Below are 6,371 nucleotides of genomic sequence, written 5' to 3'. Positions count from 1 at the left end.
CGTTCAGCTATGTAAAAGCATAACCTCAATTATTTGATATTTCATGCCTCTCCAGGAGACTCCTTCCATCTCATTCTGTTCTATATTCAGGCATAACTTTGCCTTTAGACAAACAGATATGATAATTTATTACATCCATTTTGAAATCACTGGTGGTCCCTGCAATCTGATTGGCTCTAATTGGTGCGATTTATTCACGAATCGCACCATTTTTTGCTCTAAATCGCATCTTTTTTCCAGCCAATGAGGAAGTTACACTTAAAACAAAACAACCAATCAGATTTCAAGGCTTGTTTAAAGTAACCAATCAAATTGCAGGAAAATGAAAGACAAAGAGTTTCATTTCGCAAATTTTGCAACTTTTGTTTCCATAACTCTTTTTTTTCCCCCCCAAAAATGGATGCATTTAATTTTTTCCAGTTGTTGAATGATGACAATGAGATCCTTCAGGCTGAAGACCAACATTCCAGGAACTTTCCCACTTTTCGTGTACATTTTGGTGAATATTTTGACGATTTTCTACCCTCTCGAGCTCAAAATCCGCACAATCCCGAGTCCACCGAGTCAGCAACAAACGTAGAAAATCAAAAGCCACAACAACAGTAAGATGTTTCAAGATTTCCTATCATTTCAAGCGATGAAATACAGGAGCTTAAGTCTGTCGCTTCGAATAAAAATACGTCCCGCTCCACAAAACAATGGATGAATGTTTTCAGAAGCTGGTGTTAGTGCCGCCATCTTGAATATGTCTCCATCCAAACAATGGCGCCTGAAAAACTTGACAAGGTCTTGAGTAAGTTTACGCCGAGGTGAAAAAAAAGGACGGAGATGATTACGAGCCAGAATCCCTTAAAATCATGCAGAGTGCCATTGAACGGTATCTAAAGGAGAAGAACTATCCATTGAGCATCGTGCGATCGAGAGAGTTTCACTCCTCACAAGAAATCCTCAATGCGAAAGCAATTTCCCTACGTCAACAAGGAAAGGGAAAGAGACCCAACAAAGCTCAGCCAATCACACCTGAAGAAGAGTCAGCCCTGTGGGAAAAAGGTCAGTTGGGTGATTTTAATGGAAAGGTCTTGACCAATGTCAAGTTCAAAAATTTGACAGAACAACTGGGATTTCGTGGTCGCCAAGAATACTACGATGCATACGTGAAAGACGTAATTATAAGACAGCGAGAAGATGGAACTGAAGTTGTTGAGTTCAGGGAAGGTCCCACTAAAACGCGGAGCGGTGGTCTCACCATCAGGCGAAGAACAACACCACAGGCAATGTTCAGCACCGATGGCGGAAAAAGCGATCCAGTGCGGCTATTCAAGCTTTGGTTGTCCAAGCGACCCGAAGGAATGAAGAACACAGGGCCACTCTATCTTAGCATCATAAATCGTCCTAAATCAGCAGATGTTTGGTACACCAAAGTTCGAATGGGACAAAACACCATCGGCAATTTAATGAAATCCATGGCCTCCTGTCTCAGGACGAATAAGAAGCTGACGAACCACAGCATGAGGAAAACATTGGTATCAAAACTGAAGAAGTCTGGTCAACCGCGCAATGTTATCTGTGAAATAACAGGCCATGCACGTGAATCTTCGTTAGACGACTACGATGAAATAGACGAGTATCACAGGAAAGAACTGTCTCACATTATCAGTGGATATAAAGAAGTGTCAAACGAAAATCAAGCGAACGAAGTCTCCCGCCAAAACACTGCAAATGAAGCCTCAAATCAAGAGATTGCAGTCCAACATAAACGAACACCTCTGGTTCCTATTTATCACGTCCAACAACAAGACCAAATGCATCAGGCCATGGGCTCCAATCCTGGTTTTTCAGCCGGCTGAATTTTCAGGATTTCCACCACGTTTTCCGTTGCAGTCTCAGTACCGCATGGAAGCCTTCAGTTGTGCTGCTCCCGTTCCATCGCAGAATTACTCAGGCTGCACCTTCAATTTCTTCTCTAGAGACAGCCAGAATTCTCCACCCCAACCACAGAAGAAACGAAGAGCTTACATCATTGAGTCAGACGACGAGGACTGAACTTTAACGCTTCACTATTTTTCTGAGTTATTGAGGACTTCTCGAATTTCTTGAATGAAAGTTGTCTTTCTTTTGATACGCTTGACTGAGTTTTTGACACATGACGTCAAAGTCTTTCTGTTTTGCATTTCCGGTTCCGCTTTTTATTTAAAAACCGGCTCAGTACTGCATCAATAAAATATTCGAATTTACCAAGTCCTGTATTTGGGTGATTTCAAAATGGATGTAATAAAGTGGTAATTGAACCTCGTGTCGTGCAATTTTGGTCTGAAATCATACTTGTGATTTCAAATCGAACTCGCGCTGCGCGCTCGTTCGATTTTGAAATCACGCGTATGATTTCAGCCCAAATTGCACTCCACTCAGTTCAATTACCATTATATAACAGTACTGAAGATCTATGAGTCTTCCTGACTTTGGAAACAAGCCGGACGGTAGTTAAAACGAAGCGGATAAAAAGTGACGAGGCTAGTATTTCAAAGCAATAATCCCGCTTTGGGCCTGTTTAGAAACTTATTACGATGACTGTTTTTTATTTTAATACAAGTAGAAGGCGTTTACCACTTGTCTAAAATGACCCCAGGCCGACTAACCGTATGAATGAATAAATATCATTTCAAGAGCTTTCATGAGATTTTGAGAGCTTTCATGAGATTACCATAAGAATAAAAAATATTTCAATGATCGGGGGGCCAGGGCCGGGTTGTTCAAAGCTGGGTTAAGATAACCCAGGGTTAGTGTGAAATCCGATTTCAGATCTAAAAGCTTTAAAAGAAAATTCAGTCGAATTCTTTTTGTCTAGAGTATGACTATTTGATGCTTTAAAAAGGACACTGAAAATTTTCCCAAAAAGGCTTTAGAGTAAAGGAATAAAGAAACCCAGATTAAAATCTAACCCTGGGTTAGCGCTAATCGGCCTTCGAACAACTGGGCCCTGGTCTGGTCTATCGCTTCCAACCAAGGCGTTTTTTCCCGCCTGTATGTTAATTAACGCCTTTGTATGCAGCTTGAAGTTGAGGACTATTCTGACATTGCTAGCTTGACTCGGGTACGGAAACGCATGGAGGACAAACAGTTAAATTGCTGTCGATGGTTCCTAAATCAGGGTTTGGTCATGATTTATGAGCACATAGCCAGGTCGCACAAAATTATTGCCATAGCGTTTTTGTTAGCTTGTTTGTTTTTGTAATTCAATTAAAGCGATTACCATTTGTCCAAAGTGGCCCTCGGGCCGACCCAACGTAAGAATGAAAAAAGTTTTGTTTATCATCTACAGTTTCCGCATTGTTTACAAGAACTATACGAGAATAGAGAGTAATTAAATGATTAGAGCAAACTATTTTGATACTCAAAAGACATGTTTCAGTTTAGTACGAATGAACTAGTCTGGCCTGTCAGAGGCAACAAAGGCGTTGATTCTGTCCGTTTATTGATTAACGCCTCTATGGTGCGGAGTGCACAGTGACTAGTGCATAGTGAGGACTGTGCTGTGGCATTTTTAAAATTAAAATTGCTTGCTTTGACTTGAGTAGAAGCACGTGGAAGACGAAACGTTAGTACTGTTGTCGGATCTTTCCTTCCTTAGGGCTCGGCAATTTATGATTACACAGCCGAGTCAAACTATTATAACTTCTAATAGAACGATGGCAAAATCCATCCACCAAATATGACTTCGTATGACACAGTTCATAAATGAATCAACAGAGAGTAAATTCCCCGAAAGTCACAATTTTCCTGCTAAACTAGGAGCTACTATAGGAGCAGACCCAATGAAAGAAAGGCAGGTAAAGTTCACTCACAGGATCTTCAAATGTGGATTGCGATCAAATAGGGTTGGAGGAAGGTCTTTCAGCTTGTTTTTGTGTAATCCTCTATTTAGCCAGAACAGTCAAGAAGATTAGCTGTTAGCTTATCACAAGAATAACAAAGATTTATCAACGAAATCATGACCTTAGGCTCCCTGAACTTTACCCTTTAGTCTGAAGTTCATATATGAATCAACAGAGAGTAAATTCCCCGAAAGTCACAATTTTCCTGCTAAACTAGGAGCTACTATAGGAGCAGACCCAATGAAAGAAAGGCAGGTAAAGTTCACTCACAGGTTCTTCAAATGTGGATTGCGATCAAATAGGGTTGGAGGAAGGTCTTTCAGCTTGTTTTCGTGTAGTCCCCTATTTAGCCAGAACAGTCAAGAAGATTAGCTGTTAGCTTATCACAAGAATGACAAAGATTTATCAACGAAATCATGACCTTAGGCTCCCTGAACTTTTCCCTTTAGTCTGAAGTTCATAAATGAATCAACAGAGAGTAAATTCCCCGAAAGTCACAATTTTCCTGCTAAACTAGGAGCTACTATAGGAGCAGACCCAATGAAAGAAAGGCAGGTAAAGTTCACTCACAGGTCCTTCAAATGTGGATTGCGATCAAATAGGGTTGGAGGAAGGTCTTTCAGCTTGTTTTTGTGTAATCCCCTATTTGGCCAGAACAGTCAAGAAGATTAGCTGTTAGCTTATCACAAGAATAACAAAGATATATTAACGAAATCATGACCTTAGGCTCCCTGAACTTTTGCCTCTAGTCTGAAGTTCTTTTTCCTCTATGGGTTCAACGTCAATATGAACCAAAAACAAGTCTGTCAGGACCACACCTACTTTTTTTGACCACATCATATCGATCGTGACATATTATAAATAAATGGTATGACATCTTTCTTTTTCCTTACATATTTAAGACAACATTTTTATTTGAATCACAACTGTAATGAAGTTGGCAAACGTAATTCAACGTACAATGCTTGAAGATTGCTGAGGTTGGCAAGCAAGTCAGATGGTAGCTCCTCCAAATGGTTATCACTCAGGTCTCTGTAAAATGCAATGGCATTTACAAATAACGTGTACAAGAGAAATATCCGTGATCAACTCTGACTTTATTATTCTCAGGTGATTAGCGTTTACAAGAAGACTGAAAAATTTATTACATAGTTACAAGAATGGATAAAGAGGAGAATTTCTTCTATAAGGGTGATGAAACTCTTACATGGACCAAACTGTCCCTATAAACTTAGCAATCATATCAATAAATAACAAAATCGAAAGGAGCCCTTACATAGTAAATTGCAAATAAGTCAATTTATTTTCAAATAAAAGTGTGCGTGACCAGAAACTTTACCAAATAATTTCTACTGTTAGAAGATAAAAAAAAATTTTCAAGGACTTTAAGGTTCTAAATATTCCTGGATGAAGGCTGCTTAGTGTGTTGTTGTGGATATACCTGTGATTTGATTGGAACGATTGTCAAAGGCGTTGATACTGTCCGTGTATTGATTAACGCCTCTATATGCAGGGTGCGGAGTGTAGAGTGACTAGTGCATAGTGAGGACTGCGCTGTGGCATTTAATTGCTTGTTTTGACTCGGGTAGAAACACATGGAAGACGAAACGTTAGTACTGTTGTCGGATCTTTCCGTCCTTAGGGCTCGACAATTTATGATTACACAGCCAAGTCAAACTATTATAACTTCTAACAGAACGTTGACAAAATCCGTCCACAAAATATGACTTCCTATGACACAGTTCATATATGAATCGACAGAGAGTAAATTCCTCGAAAGTCACAATTTTTCCTGCTAAACTAGGAGCTACTAAAGGAGCAGACCCAATGAAAGAAAGGTAGGTAAAGTTCACTCACAGGATATTCAGATGTGGATTGCGATCAAATAGGGTTGGAGAAAGGTCTTTCAGCTTGGTTTTGTTTAATCTCCTATTTAGCCAGAACAGTCAAGAAGATTAGCTGTTAGCTTATCACAAGAATAACAAAGATTTATTAACGAAATCATGACCTTAGGCTCCCTGAACTTTTGCCTCTAGTCTGAAGTTCTTTTTCCTCTATGGGTTCAACGTCAATATGAACCAAAAACAAGTCTGTCAGGACCACACCTACTTTTTTTGACCACATCATATCGATCGTGACATATTATAAATAAATGGTATGACATCTTTCTTTTTCCTTACATAACTAAGACAACATTTTTATTTGAATCACAACTGTAATGAAGTTGGCAAACGTAATTCAACGTACAATACTTGAAGATTGCTGAGGTTGGCAAGCAAGTCAGATGGTAGCTCCTCCAAATGGTTATCACTCAGGTCTCTGTAAAATGCAATGGCATTTACAAATAACGTGTACAAGGGAAATATCCGTGATCAACTCTGACTTTATTATTCTCAGGTGATTAGCGTTTACAAGAAGACTGAAAAATTCATTACATAGTTACGAGAATGGATAAAGAGAAAAATTTCCTCTATCATGGTGATGGACGATTTTCTCTTA

At 39.4% G+C, this 6,371-nt stretch overlaps 1 pseudogene; it reads left to right on the top strand.

Annotated features, from left to right (window-relative positions):
* Positions 1 to 612: 612 nt before the first annotated feature.
* Positions 613 to 2,424, top strand: LOC149049805 (uncharacterized protein KIAA1958-like; annotated as a pseudogene).
* Positions 2,425 to 6,371: the final 3,947 nt, after the last annotated feature.

Source organism: Pocillopora damicornis, chromosome 2 (assembly GCF_964200805.1).
Source record: "Pocillopora damicornis chromosome 2, jaPocDami1.2, whole genome shotgun sequence".
In the NCBI taxonomy this organism is placed as follows: Eukaryota; Metazoa; Cnidaria; class Anthozoa; order Scleractinia; family Pocilloporidae; genus Pocillopora; species Pocillopora damicornis.
This window is presented reverse-complemented; position numbering and strand designations above follow the sequence as displayed.